Source organism: Mirounga leonina, unplaced genomic scaffold, assembly GCF_011800145.1.
Source record: "Mirounga leonina isolate KUSES-001 unplaced genomic scaffold, KU_Mleo_1.0 Mir_151, whole genome shotgun sequence".
Classification (NCBI taxonomy): domain Eukaryota; kingdom Metazoa; phylum Chordata; class Mammalia; order Carnivora; family Phocidae; genus Mirounga; species Mirounga leonina.
The window spans coordinates 92777360-92796517 of NW_023270377.1; positions in this window are offsets into that span (position 1 = coordinate 92777360).

Here is a 19158-nt window from a genome sequence, read left to right on the forward strand (position 1 = left end):
AAGAAATTACGAACACCTTGCCTCTTATTTGTGAAGTCATCATTTAAGTGAACTATTGTATTTTTAAGGGCTCAAAGTGTATTTCTGCTTCCAGAAGTGTCTCATTGAGGCCTTGAGAGAATAAGAAAGACTGAAGGAAACTACAGCACACGATCACAAAGGAAAAGTCAGCAGTAGGCTGCTACCACATGAGGAGGTCTCTGCCGAAGGAAGGTTAGAAGGGCTGGTTTCCGTCTGTAGGATTAACTCAATCATCAAGGGTAGCATACTGCTCTCAGAAATCTAGACTCCCGCAGAAAGAAGCTAGATTAGGGAATAAGGGTGCGTTGCCATGGCAGAGGAGGTGGGGAGTTGGCTCCTATGCTATCTCCTGGCAACCATTCGACAAGGAGCTACACTTGACTTTGAATAACAGGCGAAGGAGCTACCACTCTGGGACCATTTGAAAGGAAATTTTTTTTTTTTAAAGATTTAATTTATTTATTAGAGAGAGAGAGAGCACAAGCAGGGGAAGCAGCAGGCAGACGGAGAAGCAGGCTCCCCTCCGAGCAGGGAGCTCGATGCAGGACTCAATCCCAGAACCCTGGGATCATGACCTGAGCTGAAGGCAGATGCTTAACGACTGAGCCATCCAGGTGCCCCTTGAAAGGGAACTTTAGGGACGCCTGGGTGGCTCAGTCGGCTAAGCACTTCTGCCTTCAGCTCAGGTCATAATCCCAGGGTCTCGAGATCAAGTCCCGCATTGGGCTCCCCGCTCAGCGGGAAGCCTGCTTCTCCCTCTGCCTCTGTCACTCTCCCTGCTTGTGCTCTCTGTCTCTTTCTCTCTGACAAATAAATAAAATCTTTAAAAAAAAAAAAAAAGAAAGGGAACTTTAATCAAGCTTACATTGGTGCCCTGAGAGAAGCCCAGATTTATTAATAGAAAATAAATATAATGTCAGGCGCCCCTAACATATACCTCAGTAGACCATTTCCTCAGACTAGTCCTGAAAGTGATGGAGGTTTTATTCATGTCCCATGTCAAAGGAGGATTCATTTTTGTGTGCAGATTCCTCCACCCAGGGGCCAAAAAAATGGGGGTGATGGAATCTGGGATCCCTTCTGGAGCAGAGTTGCCAACAATTCTTCCCTTGTCCCATAAAGGGAGAAAAGCTTCATTTGGAAAGAGGAGTGTCGGATGTGGTGACTGAAGTGACCAACTTGTCCTGGCTTACTTGGACTTTTCTGGTGTTGGGCACTGAAAGTGCAAGTCCCAGGAAACCTCTCAGTCCCAAGCAATCTGCCCTTGTTTTATTTTTTAAAAAGATTTTATTTATTTATTTGAGAGAGAGAGACAGAGAGCATGAGAGAGAGCACAAGCAGGGTAGAGGGTCAGAGGGAGAGGGAGAAGCAGACTCCCTGCTGAGTAGGAAGCCCCGTGCAGGACTCGATCCTAGAACCCTGGGATCACGACCTGAGCTGAAGGCAGATGCTTAACTGACTGAGCCACCGAGGTGCCCCAAGACTGTCCTTGTTTTAAAAGTGAAAGTCCTGCATCCTGGGTGCCTGTCTTAAGCAGCTCAGGCTGCTGTAGCAAAATGCCATAGACTGAGTGGCTTAAACCATAGACATTTATTTCTCACAGTTCTGGAGGCTGAGGAGTCAAAGATCAAATTGCCAGCAGGGTTGGGTTACAGTGAGCACCCTCTTCCTGGATTATTAGACAGCTACCTTCTTGCTGAGTCCTCACTGGGCAGAGAGAGAGAGCACACATGCATGAAAGAGCAAAGATTTCTATTTCTCATAATGACACTAGTCCCTTCACAACGACCACACCGTCATGACCTCTTCTAAACCTAATTACCTCTCACAGGTTAGGGCTTCAACATATGCATTTCAGTGGTACACAAACATTCAATCCATAACACCAGGCAAAGAGGGACAGTTGGTCACCCATGGGTGACCCACCTTCCCCATCTCCAGATTTCTTAGAATAGAGAGCATACAGATGTTAATTTCTCTTTTGAATTTCCCACAGACTCTGCCCACTTTGAATAAACCTCAAAAGGACAGTTAACTGCTTGCATATAAAATAAAAATCACTGGAGCTAAAGACCTTAAGTTCATGTTTGATGGAATTATCCTATGCAAGCTTATCTTTTCCAGGGTGAAACTGATAGATACTAGCAGTGCTTGAGTTAAAAAAAAAACAACTCCTTTTCTCTTTTTTTGACATATACTAATTTAATATATACTTATTTTAATTATATACAGATTGTCTTTATAAAGTTTCAAATGACTGAGAAGTTGATAGGTAGATAAAAAAAAAAAGAGGGTCATCTGGGTGGCGCAGTCAGTTAAGCATCTGATTCTTGGTTTCGGCTCAGGTGTGACCTCAGGGTCATGAGATCCAGCCCCATATCAGGCTTTGCACCCAGTGAGGAGTCAGCTTGAGATTCTCTCCCTCTCCCTCTGTTCCTCCCCCTGCTTGCTCTCTCTCTCAAATAAATAAATAAAATCTTAAAAAAAAAAAAGAAAAAAATGTTCTTTCTTGCCCCCACTCCAGAGATAATCCCCTTGTTGGTATGGGGTGTATCCATTCAGACTTTCTCAATGCTATTATATTTGCTATTATATTTGCATACGTATTATATAGATTTTTTACATGAATGTAATCATGCTATTTATACCATTTTCAAATTCTCTTTTTTTTCTTAACGATTAAGTCTTCTTGATATTTCCAAACTACTTTTTAATTGCTGTCTGGTGTTTCATAAGATGGATGTTCTATAGTTTATTTCACCATTCCCTTGTTCATGGGCACTTAGGCTATTTCCAGAGTTTGGTTATAATAAACACTGTTGTCCTCAATATCAGGTTAAATGCTATTCTGTGCCTATATGCAAGTAGTTCTATGATAGAAACCTAAACAAGATTTGTGGGTTGAAGAGTATGCACATTAAAAAATTTATAGCAACTGCCAAATTACCTCTCAGAATTCTATTGATTTTACATCTTACCAACAGCCCTGTGAGCACTCTGCTCCCTGCCTTCTAGCGGCCTTTGCACAACTATTGCCTCTAACTAGGGTGCTTGTCCCTTATTCATCTTTCAGATCTCAGCTCAAACTGCACTTAAGCTTTATTTTGGGGAGTATCCCCTCACTTCCTGTCTGGGTCATGCTCCTGTGTTCTAAGTTGTCAAAACACCAAGTTCTTTTTGTTCAGAGCATTTAATGTGTATCTGTACATTAATTATAGGATTGCCTGATTAATATCTGGCTCCCCATGCTGGTTTAATTCTCCACTTACCCCTCCCCCAGACCCATTCTTTGTCCTTCTCTTTGCTTTAGAAATTTCCAGTTGTGTTTGGTCAATGGGAAGCACTGGCAGGAGATCTGAAAGCTGTCTCCACAGTTTTTTTTTAGAGGGTGGGGGATGCGGCTGGTACATCTTCTCATTCTGGAAAGCATTCCAGAATGTAAGTGATATTATTATAGAGATAACCTCAAATTTTGCTTAATAATTCAAAAATCATACACAAACTCTAGTACTTTATTATGAGTCCCAGGTGACAACCCACCATACCCTAAAAGTCCCATGACTGAGAAATCTGAGAACTTTGAGAATTAGGATAAGGTCATTGAATAGGAGGTCCCAAACTGACAGCAGAATGTAGGGCTCTCAGATACAGATGATACTTATTATTAGTAGTAGCTCCATTCTATAAAGTTGCATCAGAAACTGAACCATTGCTCCCAAGGGAAATACAGGTTTAGATTTCTGTGAGCCTCTGGTAACACCATTTTTGTCAACCAGTCAATACATAACCTTGTTTAACGAGTGTTTCTGTTTAAAGAACCCTTATTTGGGGCACCTGCATGGCTCAGTTGGTTAAGGGTCCGCCTTTGGTTCAGGTCATGATCCCAGGGTCCTGGATTGAACCCCGCGTAGGGCTCCCTGCTCAGTAGAGAGTCTGCTTCTTTCTCTGCCCCACCCCCTGCTCATGCTCTCTCTTCTCTCTCTCTCTCAAATAAAAGATAAAATCTTTAAAGACCCCTTATTTAATATATATATTGATTCATTAGCACTGAACTCATGGCCAATAGCACTCCAGCTTATGCCTGAACGAAGCTTATCTAACACATGTGTTTTCTCCATAACACACATCACAGCCTTCTTACACTTAGGAACAGTAGACAGCTTTTCAACACTGCACTTGGGGGCCATTTTAAACAGCAAAACACCAGCAAAAAAAAAGCACAAAAATGAGAAAAACGTGGCACTAAATAGACCAGGGAGATGAACACTTCGTAACGGTGTGAGAGCTGAGACAAGAAGGCGCAGAGTGTTGGCTTGCTCAGTGTCAGCTGGGAACATGTGTGCCAGGAGACTCCGATTTCTCACTGCTCTGTGCGTGTCTGCAAATGACTACAGACGTTGCTGTAAGTCTTGATTTTAGGGTTATAAATATATTTCAGTGAGTAGGCAAATTTGTAGATTCAGAATCCCCAAATAATGAGGCTTGACTCTGTTTTGTTTGACCAGCATGGTGGTTCAAAGAAAAAAAGAAATCAAACCGGAACGATTAGGCTTGCAGAAATGCATTCTTGAGCTGGCCACGTTTTCCACCACTTCCAGTTTATAGCTGACTGCTTCACACATTTCCCTTACGTACCTGGCCAGAGGCATGGGAGTCTGGAACTTTCGACTGTGGCTTGCCAAAGGTAATGTGCATCTTCTGTCAAGAGCAGGTCTGAGAAACCATCGACTGGGTTCTGTTTATCCAGGTGAAATGGATTAAATGAGACTTGGGCTCAGGTCATGATCCCAGGGTCCTGGGATTGAGTCCGGCATCAGGCTCCTTGCTCAGCGGGGAGCATACTTCTCCCTCTCCCTCTGCCTGCAGCTCCCCCTGCTTGTGCTCTCTCTCTCTCTGTCAAATACATAAATGAAATCTTTAAAAATATATATTCAAGGGATGATAAAATAGTCTGGTAGAGGTCACACAGTATGGTGGTTATGAGCACAGACTCTGGAGCCAGAGTGCCTGGTTTAAATCCAGCTTACCCACTTATTTGCTGGGTGACTAGGAGAACTGTACCCACTCTACTGTAAAATAAGGGTAGCCGCAGTATTGACCTTACAGGGTTGTGGTAATGATCCAAGGAGGAACTCATGTGAAGTATTTGGAATAGTGCCGGCACATCAAAAGAGCTCCATGGGAGTTGGCTGGTATAGTAATGGATGGTGCAATGCGTATCACGAATCACCCGTGTCTGGTTTCCTCTGCCCTCCTCACATACGTCGCAGGCTTGCGGTAAGGATTACATGAGGTGATATACGAATGGTACCTGGTCCGTGTTGAGCACCTAGTGCCTGCCGAATAAATGCGAATTCCCTTCCCTTCTGCTTTCCTTGCCTTTCAAGCCTCAGTTCGAGGGCTTCTCCTTTGGAAGGGCTTTCCTGACTTCTAGGCTGTCTGGGCCACCCCCAGCATTTTGCTATATTAGGATGCTTTTCACACTGTAGTGTCATTCTCTGTTCTGACCAAACCCTAAGAGCGTTACAGGTCAGGATTATCTTAGTTTATCCTTACATTTCTAGCACTTGGCATAGTGCCTGGCAAAGAGTAGGACCTCTATCTATGGTCGCTGTGAATAGTTAGCGTGAATAAATTCGATCTCCACCTTCAAACAGCTCATAATGGGTCTAGGGTGAAAAGATGCAAATATTTGAAAGTTTAATCCCGTGATCAAATGTAAAGACCTGTTTTTTGTCAAAACAGTGGGCCCAAGAGGTGGCATGGGGCAGTGACTCAAGCCCTGGGGAAGAGGGTCAGGAGCCCTGACTGCAGTGCCCACTCTGCCCCTGAGTGTCCGTTGAGACTCTGGGGCAGCCGCCTGACCTCTCCTGAGGTGAGGTCCCCTTCGCTGTAAAAGGTGAGGAGACGAATGTCAGGTTACATGAAAATGCGTGGTAAACACAGGAGTGATTGTCAGACGCAGGGTAGCATGTCGGTTCTAGAAAACTCGGAGAGGGGAGACATCAGTGTTGGCCCCCGCGTTCTCTCAGGCTCCATGAAAGAGGTGGTGTTTGAGCTGAGCTTTGAGAGGGTGGGCAGAAATTAGGCAAGTGGGGAGGAAGCTGGAATTTTTGAGGCAGGATAATATCTTGAGAAGAAAAAGCTTAAAGGAAATGAAGGGACAGACAGGAAAGAATCAAATTTCTTTACTTTGTTGTCCACAATGAGGAATTAAAGGAAAGTCTCATTGGCTTATGAATGCTGGCATTTTATTTCATTTATCAGCTTTGAAGAAAAGGGAAAAACACAAACTGGGATCTACAAAAAAAAGCTGTAGGACAGAAGGGTCTGCTCAAACCTGGAGAATACCATGATTCTAAATTAATTTCAGTGAAGTTAATTTTTAAAAAATAGCATGCTATTGAGTTTAAGACAAACCAAAAACAGTAGGTGTGAAGATAGTTAAGCTAATAACCAACTGTTCTTATGGCTTTGAAGTTTAATTTAGTTGCTTAAATGAATTTTAATTTTCTAAATCTACAACTCAGCAAAAGGGTCTTTAAAAATTAAAATGCCGACACTTAGTTGTTTTGTATTCGGCTTTGAAGAGCCAAAAGTGACATAAAAACAATATTTTTATTATTGCTTAACTGTATTTTCCAACTTTTTTTTACAATGTGGTATTACTTAAGAAACTGAAAAAGTTCTAAAATAAGAACAAAAGCAAGTTAGAATAACCTCTAAAGTTTTTGAGCCCTCAATCTCCCTCCTCTGGCTCATTTGCCTTCTACACAGCTGTAGCCTACAAGGTAACCATAGGAAGGGATTATGATTGCAACTGCAAATCCTCCAGCATCTATTTATGCATGCTGGTGCACCTTGACTACATTTTTGTGATGCTGTAGACTTGGATCCTAACAGGAAAGCTTGAAACCATCTCTTAGGTTAACCTTTGGCGGGTGCCAATGACTGAGTGAAGATCCTGTTCCTACTGGATATTGCCCCCTAGTGGAAAATCACGGGGCCGTGCACATTTGGGACCCCTAACTGGGCACAGTGCAATTTTCAGACCACTCTGTCTGTAATGCAGGAGAAATGAATTCCCAGTTTCAAGCTGCTCTATCAAGCCTGGTTGTGGTAGACAGGATAATGGTCCCCCTAAAGATGACCATGTCCTAATCCCCAGAGCCTGTGAATATGTGACTTACAATGCAAAGGGGACTTTGCTGATGTCTTAATTATTTTAAGGATATTGAAATGGGGAGTTAGCCTGGATAATCCAGGTGGACTCATTGTATCTGAAGGGTCCTTATTAAGAGGGAAGCAAGAGTGTCAGAGTCAGAGAAGGCGATGTGGAAATGGAAGCAGAGAGAGAGTTCAAGATGCTAAGCTGCTGGCTTTGAAGATGGAGGAAGGGCCATGGGTGCAAGTGGTTTCTAGAGGCTGGAAAATGCAAAGAAACCGATTCTCCCCTAGAATCTTCAGAAGGACCCGAGGCCTGGTGATACCTTAATTTTAGCCCAGTGAGAACTGTCTTGGATTTCTGTCCTCAAGAACTGTAAGATAAGTTTGTCTTGTTTTATGCCGCTGGGTTAGTGGTGGTTTGTTACAGTAGCGGTAAGAAACTAACACACTGGGCACCTGGGTGGCTCAGTCGTTAAGCGTCTGCCTTTGGCTCAGGTCATGATCCCAGGGTCCTGGGATCGAGCCCCGCATCGGGCTCCCTGCTCAGCGGGAAGCCTGCTCCTCCCTCTCCCACTCCCCCTGCTTGTGTTCCTGCTCTCGCTATCTCTCTCTCTGTCAAATAAATAAATAAAATCTTTAAAAAAAAAAAAAAGAAAGAAACTAACACACTGGTCTTGAGGAAGGGAAAAGAGCACCTATGGGACACTCTGCTTGGGAGGCCTGAAACCCTGACCCTGGTGCTATTGCTTTGGTGTTAATCACTCAGGAAGAATGTGAAACAGATCCTTGAAAATCATCACATTATGAAAATGTATTTAGAAGAAGGGAAATCTTACTCTCCCTGGCCCAACAGGGGGAGTCAACCAAGGTGGCACCTTTGCAAAAGCAAACAATGATGAAACCACATTATTACTTGGCTATCCTGGTGAGGGCCTTGGTGGGGGGGGTGTCTTTTCTTTTTTTTTTTTTAAGAAACACTCTTTACCCTAGACAATAGATATGTCATATGTGCACTGTAAAAAAACTTGAAAAATATAGAAAAACAGAATGAAAATCATGATCACTCAGAACACCACTACTTTAGCATTTTTCTTCTAACAAGTTTTTGTAATTGTTAAGGTTATAGAGTATAAGCAATTTTGAATCCTTTCTAGTTAATATTATGTCATAAGCATTTCCCACATCATTATAAATCCTCTTAAAATAGTGCTTTTAATGGTGATGCAATGCTTGATTAGTTTCATGTTCTAAAACGAACTTAATGTTGCTATGTTATTGAGCATTTCAACTATTTGGAGTTTCTAGTACAATGAATAACAGTGTGGTGAATATTCTTATGTAAAAATCTTTGTCTGAAATTTGGATTATTTCCTTAAGATGGCTAGCCAAAAGTGGAATAACTGGTTTAGAGGTTGTAGATAATTTCAAGGTCTATGAGACTTTCTGAAATATTATTTTCCATTAGGTTTGTACTAATTTCCTCTTATCTGTAGTTTATATTGGCTGGGAAATACGCATTAGTAATATTATATCAGTGGCTTTCAAATATATTTTGTTGACTCGCCCCCAGAAATACATTTTGTATCATAACCCAACACAAACACACACACACACACACAGAGAAACAAAGCTTCCTCTTTCAACATATAATACATGACCATGATATTATGTTTTTCTATTCTACTTTTTAAAATGGTGACTTTGATTCATCAGGTGATTTCCATGACCCAGTTTGAAAAGCACTGCTTTAGATCATGGGACTGTAATTTATATGTGCATCTAGGAGGATCATAGGAACTACTTCTTCTAAAAATGTCTCAAGCCCCAAGTTTCTTGCCACTTCAAGAAACCTGCTTATATGATGAAATGATCATAACACTAGATAAAAACAACATCTGCACAGAGCAGCTGACCAAACTTTTAGAAACCTGAATTTAGCTCTGCCTCAAAGCCTAAATGTCATTCCCATTAGTACTACATTTTGGATGCTTGCTAATTTATGAAATTCTCACAGGTACACACCTTGTGATTTCTATGCATTTAATAATGGAAGATGAAGTGGCAACAATAGATACCTTAATTCTTTAATTCCATGAGATTTTGATGTTATTTGCACCTTTGGTGTTATCAACACTTTTGGGTATCTATGAGTTCTTCCAGCAAGGCTGCAAAAAAAAAAAGAAGAAAAAAAAAAAGAGTCAGATTTCCTAGCCAACATCTGGGAAAGGTGAATAAATAAGTAGTGGACTTTTAAAAGTAGAGAAAAGGCATAGAAGAAATACCATCTCTATTTTTAGATAGACAATTTTCTGGATTCAGGTCTAAGAGAAATTCCTTCTCATGTGTTAAATGCCACCATTGTGATAAAATATATATTTAAAAAATCTACTAGCGCATGTATCAAAAGCATACTATAGGCCATTCAGTTCTAAATTTTATAAGAGATTTAAATGCCAGACATTTCATGAAACATACTGTATTTCTGATTGCTATTCCCTCTCATTTTTTCAGCTGGGAAATAAATAGAGAGTGGTAGAAGAAAGACAACAATGATGAAACAGTTGAATGTTAAAGATTGTGAAAAAGTGCCTCAAAAATTATATTGCTTTTTCTTTATTTTTTGAGATAATATACCATATATATATATTTTAAGTTTTTATTTTAATTACCCAATGCTCATCACAAGTACACTCCTTAATCCCCATCATTCATTTCACCCATCCCCTCACTCCCTCCCCTCTAGTAACCATCAGTTTGTTTTCTATAGTTAAGAGTCTGTTTCTTGGTTTGTCTCTCTTTTTTCCCTTTTGCTCATTTGTTTTGTTTCTTAAATTCCACGTATGTGTGAAATCATATGGTATTTGTCTTTCTCTTACTGACGTATTTTACTTAGCATTATGCTCTCTAGCTCCATCCATGTTGTTGTAAATGGCAAGATTTCATTCTTTTTGATGGTTGAATAGTATTACATTGTATGTATATACCACTTCTTCTTTATCTATCCATCAATTGATGGACGCTTGGGCTGCTTCCATATATTGACTATTGTAAATAATACTGCTATAAACATAGGGGTGCATGTATCACCTTGAATTAGTGTTTTTGTATTCTTTGGGTAAAAATCCAGTTAGTGTCATTGCTGGATCATAAGGTAATTCTATTTTTAACTTTTTGAGGAAACTCCATACTGTTTTCCACAGTAGCTACACCAGTTTGCATTCCCCACAACAGTGCAAGAGGGTTCTCCTTTCTCCAGATCCTTGCCAACACCTGTTGTTTCTTGTGTTGTTGATTTTAGGCATTCTGACAGGTGTGAGGTGTTAGCTCATTGTAGTTTTGATTTGCATTTCCCTGATGATAAGTTATGATGAGCTTTTCATGGGTCTGTTGGCCATCTGGATGTCCTCGTTGGAGAAATGTCTGTTCATATGTTCTGCCCATTTTTTAATTGGATTATTTGTTTTTTGGGTGTTGAGTTTTATAAGTTCTTTACATATTTTGGATACTAGCCCTTTATTGGATATGTCATTTGCAGATATCTTCTTCCATTCCGTAGGTTGCCTTTTAGTTTTGTTGATTGTTTTCTTCATTGTGCAGAAACTTTTTATTCTGATGTAGTCCTAATAGTTTATTTTAGATTTTGTTTCTCTTGTCTCAGGGGACCTATGTAGAAAAAGTTGTTACAGCCAATGTCAGAGAAATTACTTCTTGTGCTCTTACCGAATTTTTATGGCTTTAAGTCTCACATTTAGGTCTTTAATACATTTTGAGTTTATTTTTGTGTATGATGTAAGAAAGTGGTCTAGGGGTGCCTGGGTGGCTCAGTCAGTTAAACATGACTCTGGATTTTGGCTCAGGTCATGATCTCAAGGTGGTGAGATCGAGCCCCGCATTGGGCTCTGCACTGGGTGCGGAGCCACCTTAAGATTCTCTCTCTCCTCCCCCCACCTCAAAAGAAAGAAAGGAAGGAAGGAAGGAAGAAAGGGAGGGAGGGAGGGAAGGAAGGAAAGGAAGGAAGGAAGAAAGTGTGGTCCAGTTTCATTCTTTTGCATGTTGCTGTCCCGTTTTCCCAACACCATTTGTTGAAGACACTGTGTTTTTCCCACTGGATATTCTTTCCTGCTTTGTTGAAGATTAATTGACCATTTAATTGTGGGTTCATTTCTGGGTTTTCTGTTCTGTACCATTGATCTATGTGTCTTTTTTTGTGCCAGTATCATACTGTTTTGATAACTATAGGTTTGAAATATAACTTGAAGTCCAGAATTGTGATGCCTCCAACTTTGCTGTTCTTCAATGTTGCCTTTGCTATTCGGGTCTTTTGTGGTTCCATACAAATTTTAGGATTGTTTGTTCTAGTTCTGTGAAAAATGCTATTAATATTTTGATAGGGATTGCATTAAGTGCATGGATTGTTTTGGGTAGTATAGACATTTTAACAATATTTGTTCTTCCAATCCATGAACATGGAATGTCTTTCCATTTCTTTCTGTCAGCTTCAAGTTTTTTCATCACTGTTTTATAGTTTTCAGAGTACAAGTGTTTTACCTCTTTGGTTCGTTTTATTCCTAGGTATCTTATGGTTTTTGGTGCAATTGTAAATGGGGTTGATTTCTTAATTTCTCTTTCTGCTGCTTTATTATTGGTGTATCGAAATGCAACAGATTTCTGTACATTGATTTTGTATCCTGCAACTTGACTGAATTCATTTGTCAGTTCTAGCAACTGAAGTCTTAGTGGAGTCTTTTGGTTTTCTCTATATAGTATCATGTCATCTGCAAATAGTGAAAGTTTTACTTGTTCCTTACCAATTTGGATGCCTTTGATTTCTTTTTGTTGTCTGATTGCTGTGGCTAGGACTTCCAGTACTATGTTGAATAAATGGTGAGAGTGGGCTTCGTTGTCTTCTTCCTGACCTTGGGGGAAAGGCTCTCAGTTTCTCTCCATTAAGGATGATGTTAGCTGTGGGTTTTTCATATAAGGCCTTTATTATGATGAGGTATATTCCTTCTAAACATAACTTTGTTGAGGGTTTTTGTCATAAATGGATGTTCTACTTTGTCAAATGCTTTTTCTGCAGCTATTGAAATGATCATGTGGTTCTTATACTTCCTCTTACTGATGTGATGTATCATGTTGATTGATTTGCAAATATGTGAACCATACTTGCAACCCAGGAATAAATCCCATGTGAATGGGATGAATAATTTTTTCAATGTATTGTTGGATTCAGTTTCTAGTATTTTGTTGTGGATTTTACATCTATGTTCATCAGAGATATTTGCCTATAGTTCTCTGTTTTAGTGGTGTCTTTGTCTTTGGTATTAGGGTAATGCTGGCCTCAGAGAATGAATTTGGACATTTTCCTGCCTTTTCTATATTTTGGAATAGTTTGAGAAGAATACATATTAACTCTAAATGTTTGGTAGAACTTGCCTGTGAAGCCATCTGGTCCTGGACTTTTGTTTTTTGGGAGTTTTTTGATTACTGATTCAGTTTCCTTGCTGGTTTTCAGTCTGTTCAAATTTTTTATTTCTTCCCATTTTAGTTTTGGTAGTTTATATGTTTCTAGGAATTTATCCACTTCTAGGTTGTTTAATTTGTTGGCCTATAGTTTTTCATAAAATTCACTTATAATTGTATTTCTTGGTGTTTGTTGTTATTTCTCCTCTCAAATTTGTGATTTTATTTATTTGGGTCCTTTCTCTTTTTTTCTTGATAAATCTGGCTAGAGATTTATCAATTTTATTGATTTTTCAAAGAACCAGCTCCTGGTTTCATTGATGCGTTGTTTTTTCTTAGGTTTCTATTTCATTTATTTTCTCTCTAGTCTTTATTATTTCCTTCCTTTTGCTGTTTTTAGGTTTTGTTTGTTGTTTGTTGTCTAGCTCCTTTAGGTGTAAGTTTAGGTTGTTTATTTGAGATTTTTCTTCTCAAGGTAGGCCTGTTACTATAAATGTCCCTCTTAGAACAGCTTTTGCTGTGTCTCAACAGTTTTGAACCATTTTGCTTTCATTTTCATTTGTTTCCATATACTTTTTTATTTCTTCTTGGTTTTTCTGGTGTCATGACCCATTCATTGTTTAGTAGCATGTTATTAAACTTCCATGTATTCGTGGCCTTTTCAGATTTTTTTCTTGTGGTTGACTTCTAGTTGCATAGCATTGTGGTTAGAAAAGATGCATGGCATGACTTTGGTCTTTTTGAATTTATTGAGGCTTGTTTTATAGCCTAGTGTGTGATCTATTCTGGAGAATATTCCATGTGCACTTGAAAAGAATGTGTATTTTGCTGTTTTAGATTGGAATGTTCTGAATATATCTGTTGAGTCCATCTGGTTCAGTGTGTCATTCAAAGCCATTGTTTCCTTCTTGATGTTCTGTTTAGGTGATCTGTCCATTGGTGTGAGTGGGGTGTTAAAATCCCCTACTATTATTATATTATTATCAATTAGTTCCTTTATGTTTGTTATTAACTGTTTTATATATTTGGGTGCTTCCAGGTTAGATGCATAAATATTAAAATTGTTATATCTTCTTGTTGACTGGTCCCCTTTATTATTATATAGTGTCCTTCTTTGTCTCTTGTTACAGTCTTTGTTTTATTTTATTTTTAATTTTTTTTTTTGAGAGGTTGGGGAGGGGCAGAGGGAGAGGGAGAGAGAGAGAATCCTAAGCAGGCTCTATGCTCAGTACAGAGCCCAACACAGGGCTTGATCCCACGACCCTGAGCCAAAATCAAGAGTAGGATGCTTAACCAACTGAGCTACCAAGGCACCCCTACAATCTTTGTTTTAAATTTTGTCTGATATAAGTATTACTACTCCAGCTTTCTTTTGACATCTATTTGCATGATAAATGTTTCTCCATCCCCTCACTTTCAATCTGCAGGTGTCTTTAGGTCTAAAATGAGTCTCTTGTAGGCAGCATATTGGTTCTTATTTTTTTTAATCCATTCAGTTAGCCTATGTCTTTTGATTGGGGGCATTTAGTCCATTTAGATTCAAAGTAATTATTGATAGATATGTATTTATTGCCATTTTATTACTTGTTTTGTGGTTGTTTCTGGAGATTTTCTCTGATCCTTTCTTATCTTTCTCTTTCATGGTCTGCTGGTGTTCTTTAGTGATATATTTAGATTTCTTCTTCTTTATTCTTTGCATATTTATTAGTGGTTTTTGATTTGTGGTTACCATTAGGCTTGTATATAACATCTCCTGCATATAGCAGTCTATATTAAGTTGAGGGTCATTTAAGTTTGAACCCATTGTTTACTCCTCTCCTCCTCACATTTTAGGTATATGGTGTCATATTTTATATCCTTTATTTTGTGAGTTCCTTGACCTGATTTTTTAATAGAAGTATTCATTTTTACTGCTTTTGTGTTTTCTACCTTCATACTGTCATTTTTGGTCTTTCTTTTCCCCTCAAAGAGTCTCCTTTAATATTTCTTGCAGGACCGGTTTAGTGGTTATGAGCTCCTTCAGTTTTTGTTTGTCTGGGAAACTCTTTATCTCTCCTTCTATTCTGAATGACAGGCTTATTGGCTAGAGTATTCTTGGCTGCAGGTTTTTCCCATTCAGCACTTTGTATATATCATGCAACTCCTTTCTGGCTTAGAAAGTTTCTGCTGAAAAATCTGCTGATAGCTATATGGTGTTTTCTTTGTATGTAACTGTCTTCTTTTGTTGCTTTTAATATTTTTCTTTATCACTATATTTTGCCATTTTAATTAAGTTATGTCTTGTTGTGGATTTGCTTTTGTTGATTTTGTTGGGGAGTTCTCTGCGCCTCTTGGATCTGGATATGTTTCCTTCCCCAGATTTGGGAAGTTTTCAGCTATTATTTCTTCAAATAAATTATCTGCCCCCTTTTCTCTCTCTTCTTCTGGGACTCCTATAATACAAATGCTGTTACCACTGGACTCCCTTTGTCAATTCTTGTTTTGCATAATTCTTTTTATTCTCTTTTGTTCAGCTTGGTTATTTTCCATTATTCTGTCCTCTAGGTCATTAAATCATTCATCTGCTTCTTCCAGCCTGCTGTTCATTCCATCAAGCATGTTTCTCATTTCATTCATTAAGTCCTTTATCTCAGCTCTGTTATTTCTTATCTCTGTGTTAATGATCTCATTGCTGTCCTCTACTCTTTTTGCAAGTCCAGTGAATATCCTTATGATCATTGCTTTAATTCTTCATCAGGCATGTTACTTATATCTGTTTTGCTTGGATCTCCAGCTGTTGCCTTGTTCTGTTCTTTCATTTGGGACAAATTTCTCTATCTCCTCATTTTGTCTAAGTCTCTATGCCTGTTTTGGTGTGTTAGGAATGTCAACTATGTCTCTTGTTCTTGAGGGTAATGGCCTTATTAAGAAGAGGTCCTATAGTGCTCTGCCATGGGGTGTCCTCTGTTCCCCAGGGTCTGCAGCTTCTGGGAGTATCCCCAGTGTGTACTGTGTGCACTCTGCTGTTTTGTCCTGGCCACTTTATCCTTTAGGCCAGTCATCTGCAGAGGCTCTCTTTTTTTTTTTTTTTTAAAGATTTTATTTATTTATTTGAGAGAGTGAGAGAGAGAAAGAGCACAAGAGGGGGGAGCGGGAGAGGGAGAAGCAGACTCCCTGCCGAGCAGGGAGCCTGATGCGGGACTCGATCCCGGGACTCCAGGATCATGACCTGAGCCGAAGGCAGTCGCTTAACCAACTGAGCCACCCAGGCGCCCTGCAGAGGCTCTCTTTGCCTATTGTGGACAGTGTTTGGTCCCTGGCCTGAATGTGGCACATATTAAATAGGTAAGCTCTGCTCTCCTTGTGAAATGAGACTTGTTGCTGCCACCACTGGAACTGAGACCTTGCAAAATTCCACCATTGGTAGATGCATGTGAGCAGTGGTTTGGGCTGGGTCTTCTGGGGGAGGAATGCCCACCATGCTGGCACTGAGGCAAGTGTAACTGGGAGGGGCTGTTCCCCTGGAGTGTGGGGGGGGGCGGAGCTTGGTGTAAGAAAGTTAGGTAGCAAGTGTGGGCACTGTGCTGGTTCCCGCAGGTGGCTCTGTGCTTATGCTGAGGGGTGGGGGATGGAAATGGCACCTGCTAGTTCCTTTGTTCCCAGAGGGGTCTCTCCATGAATGCTGCCTCTCTGGGACATGCTCCCAGATGAGCAACTAACCTCCCCACTGTGTGTCCCACATGCTCTTCAGATCCTGTTTCCATACTGTATGTCCACAGGCTATTTGTCCTGCCTTTTCTCCAGGAACAGCCCCAACTGCTCTGAGCTCTCCCAGAGCCAAGCCTGCTGACTTTTAAAACTCCAGGCTTTAAGCCCCACTGGTTGCAAGAACTCATGAAATTTGGGCCCTCTCACTTTCCAAGCCAGTTTGCTACGGGAATTCCTTTTCCCTGTGTGCTCCCCTGTGTGCTAGTCTGTCTCTTGCCCTTCTCTGAGACCAAAGCTCCCTTCCGACCACACCAGCTACGATCGATTTCTCTCCAAACTGTGTGTCCACACTTCCTACTTTCTTCAATGTGGCCTCTTCTCTACCTTTAGTTGTGGAGTTTGTTCTGCCAGTCTTTAGATTGATTTCTGGGGCATTTAGGATGATTTGATAGTTATATTTGCATTCATAGGATGAGGCAAGCCTAGGTTCCTCCTATTCCACTGCCACCTTCCCTTATTACCTTCTCTGTATGATTCACTTTTCCTTTAAGGAATCCAAAGCACTTTGCAGACATCTTCCTCATTAATTTTTACAGTACTTCAGTGTCTGAAACAGACAAAATAGTCTTCTACTCACTGTATAGACAGAGAGACTTATGGGAAAAGAAGGGCTATGGTCACAGAAACTGCCCAGTTTCACAAGAAATCTGGACAAAAAGCTTATAGTTCTTCATCTAAATCACCATCTTATACATGACCCTGCCTTCAGTCACAAGTCCCTCAAGCACTGGGGTTTCTGAGACCAAAGTTGGTTTGTTAAACATTTACATGGCACCACTTGTATGCCAGGAGCTATTTCAAGTGCTTTCCAGATATGAACTCAGTATTCATGACAAGCCTATGAGGCGAGTAGGATTATGATTTCCATTTTATTGATGAAGAAACTGAGCACTGAGTTAGAAACAACTTACCCAAGGTCACAGTTAGTTAATGGTGGAACCAAGTTTAAATACTATACTTCAGGCTCCATGGTCTTAACCAATACACTCTGTTGCCTTCTGATGCTGTGAGTAGTGACTCCTCAGCCTTTTCACTTGAAAGCCAGCCTTCCCTAGGATCTTTTGTTGTCTGATAATTTAGAGCATATTTTTGGACATGGTAATTTTTGTTGGAGAAGAATTGAAAAGCCTGTGTCTGTGTGTATTCTGTGTGTGTGTGTGTGTGTGTTACATGAATGAAGCAGGGTAGAAGTTTGCCCAACACAACTCAGATTTTTTTAAAAAGTAACTTTATGGGGCACCTGGGTGGCTCAGTTGGTTAAGCCCCCAAAATCAAGAGTCTTGATTTTGGCTCAGGTCATGATCTCAGGGGTATGAGATTGAGCCCCGCATTGGGCTCCATGCTAGTGGGGAGTCTGCTTGAGATTCTCTCTCTCCCTCTCCCTTTACCCCTCCCCCAATCTCTGTCTCTCTTACTCTCAAATAAATAAATCTTTAAAAATAAAGTAAATTTAAGGGTGGGGGATGGAGTAACCAGGTGATGGGTATTAAGGAGGGCACGTATTGTGATGAGCACTGGGTGTTATACACAACTAAGGAATCATTGAACACTACATCAAAAATTAATGATGTACTATATATTGGCTAATTGAACATAATAAAAAATTTTTTTAAAAACCCAAAAAACAGTAACTTTATATTCAGGAACTGAGCCCATTGTCCTAGAGACTATCCCCCTTCTTACCTATGCTAACAAAGACACTTAAAATTGTTTATTAAATTTAACTCTGTGTATTCACGTTTAAAATTGTCAATTCAGAGTAACTAGTGGATCCTAATTCACATTCTGCCTCAGGGTTGTATCTCCCCTCTCCTTGGGTACCTGGGAGCAAAGGGGGATACTCTGGGATTCCCCTGTCTTTCATGAGTTGGCCCTCATCCTGCAGGGTCTCTAGCCCATCTCTATCCATGATTCTGAGGATTATTGGGTCTTGGCTGGAATTTTGATGTCACTGCTGAAGTTGAGAGTCTCTGCTACCACCTTTAGGCAAAAGGCTCTGTGCTTGGAGTCTCCTCTTCTCAATGCCCGGGTCTACCTTTTGTCTACCAGTTCTCTTCACATTCCCACATCCACCACTGGTACTTGTGGGTCCTCCTGGAGCCCTACATATGGCATGTAGACTATGGTCCACTGGGACCACTATCTCTACTTGAATGAAGCTGCTCCATCACTCCTTTTGAGGCATCAGATGCAGGGCCATTGTCCAGTTTGGGACTTCTTTGAATGTCCTGCAGTCTCCTCTGGCATAGAACTCTTGTGTTCTCAGGTTTCTCAAAACATCACACTGGGCTCCTTATGCTGCTTTTGGAAGTTTCCACCTCACAAGACAAGCCAGGACATTAGCATCTGACCTTTTGCTCTCTCTTCCTTTTCCCTTTCTAATGTTTTGCTTATCCAAGTTCTTCCCTTTATGATCCAAGCTTTGTTTCTTGTTACTTAAAGGGAAAGTTTCAGAATTTGGAAAAAAACTTTTGTCACTCTGCAAAACCCAGCTTTCAAGATTATTATTTTCACCATGGACTTCAAATCAATTTGAAACTTAAAGGTGAGCTGTGATTTCTTTAGTTCTCTCTAAAGCATAGAACCATTGAAGAACAGTTGAAGCAACAGGTGGGGATTCATTCAGCAACATGATTTATCAGAAATGACAAATGTTATTCTTTGTTTCAGACACCAATATAAGAGAGTAATGAGACTTCAACTTAGAAGTCTTAATTATAGACTACTTATAGGGACGCCTGGGTGGCTCAGTTAGTTGGG